The 2,020-nt window shown below is 40.7% G+C and overlaps 1 pseudogene; it reads right to left on the bottom strand.

Annotated features, from left to right (window-relative positions):
• Positions 1-662: 662 nt before the first annotated feature.
• LOC102770125 overlaps positions 663-2,020 on the bottom strand; it is a 2,453-nt pseudogene continuing 1,095 nt past the window's right edge.

Here is a 2,020-nt window from a genome sequence, read left to right as displayed (position 1 = left end):
CTGGACAGTGGTATAAGTACAGGTACCAGTACAAATGCTATGGGATGTAATGAGCCAAAAAGATAGAGCCTATAAAAGAGCATGAATGACCACGCAAAATGTATTGTGACTGGTTCTGCCCAACGCACACACCAGAGAGGAGATAGCCCATGGATCGACTGGACTCAAGCTGTTACATTTCTCCCTTCTCTGTGCTCAAGTGCCTCCTTACCTTGTTTGTGTAACTATTTTCAAACTGCTCTGAGTTTGCATTAAAAACTAATCATCAAAATGGATCTCAAAACAGATATAAAGCCCAGAGGAGGAGTGTTGAGCTGATCTGGCAGGGGCTCCTAGAGGCCTTGGCCTGGGTTCCTGAAGTCCCTTCTCAATACTAAACAAAGAGTTGATTCTGTTTTTATTTAAAAAAACAAAAACAAACAAACAAAAACAACTGAGTAATATTACATAGGTGTACCAGAGACTGCCTCATTGGAAACAAGAACTATTTACATTTAATAAAAACCCAGTTGCATGCTGTATCTGCATATGTACAGCATGATGAAACACACTTGGACTGACCATGGAGACAGTTTATAGCACTCACACCACAGTTGTACATCTGCCACATGAGATGAAAACAAGGGTGATGGAGGGAGTGAGTGGGAAGAGAGGATTGCTGCTCACTTCTGGTTCCAGAGCTGATTAGACAGCCATTGCAGTCCCTCACAGAGCCTGTCTCCACTGGTGGCACAGGTAGACTGAATGTACAAGTTCCTGAAGAGCATGGTGTTCAGGCCCAGTTTGTCTGTGATCTCTGCTGCATTCATGGCGTTGGGGAGGTCCTACTTGTCTGCAAACCTGAGTAAGACAGCATCCCTGAGCTCATACTCCACCAGTATTCACATGAGTTCCTCTAGGGCCCCCTCATGTACTCTATGTCATTGCTGTCAACTACAAAGATGAGACCTTGTGTGTTTTGCAAATAGTGGTACCACAAAGGCTGGATCTTGTACTAGCGGCCCATGTCCCACATGGTGAAGTTGATGTCTTTACAGTCCACGGTCTCCACTTTGAAAGCGATAGTGGAGATGTTGGTCACGATCTCACCCAGCTTCAGTATGTACAGGATGGTGGTCTTTCCCACAGCATCCAGGCCCACCAGGAGAAAATGAATTTCTTTTTTGCCCAAAAAAGGCCTTTGCTAAGGCTCACAAAGATATTCCCTATGCTGTAGACTAAAGGGAGAGACACTGGCCAGAGAAACCTTTGGAAGCCAGGATGCTGCTGCTACTCTGAGCCAGGCATTGGTATTGCTTCTACAATGGTGTATGATCTTTTAATGTATTTCTGGATTTGATTTGGTAGTACTTTGTTGAAGATTTTCACATCTAAGTTTATCAAAGATGTTTGCCTATAATGTGCTTTATTTGTTGTGTCTTTATCTTGTTTTAGAATTAGGATAATGTTGGCCTCATAAAATGAGGTTGGAAGTTGCCCCTTCACTTGGATTTTTCAGAATAGTTTAAGAAGTACAGGTGTTAGTTCTTTGAATGTTTGATAAAAGTCACCATTGAAGTCATATAGTCCAAGAATTTTATTTGCTGGGAGTTTTTTGGGTTTTTTTTACTGCTTTGATTTCACTAGTTGTAATTGGTCTATTCAGATTTTCTGATTCTTCTTGATTTGGTTTGAGAAGATTGTATGTTTCTAGGATTTTATACATTTCACCCAGGTTATCCAATTTGTTGGCATATAGTTGTAAATAGTATCTTCTTGCTATTCTTTGTTTTTCTGTGAGTTAGTTGTTACTTCCCCTCTTTCATTTCTAATGTTATTTATCTGGGTCCTCTCTCTTTTTTTCTTGGTGAGTCTAGTTAAAAGTTCGTCAATCTTATTTATCTTTTCCAAGGTTTTGCTCTTAGTTTTATTTATCTTTTGTATTTTTTTAGTCTCTTTGACATTTATTTTCACTCTAACCTTTATTATTTACTAGAGGCCCGGTGCACACAAATTTGTGCACTCGGGGGGGGGGGCCCTC

The sequence above is a fragment of the Myotis davidii genome, unplaced genomic scaffold (assembly GCF_000327345.1).
Source record: "Myotis davidii unplaced genomic scaffold, ASM32734v1 scaffold1331, whole genome shotgun sequence".
Taxonomy (NCBI): domain Eukaryota; kingdom Metazoa; phylum Chordata; class Mammalia; order Chiroptera; family Vespertilionidae; genus Myotis; species Myotis davidii.
The sequence above is the reverse complement of the archived record's forward strand: the minus strand, read 5'-3'. Positions and strand labels throughout refer to the sequence as shown.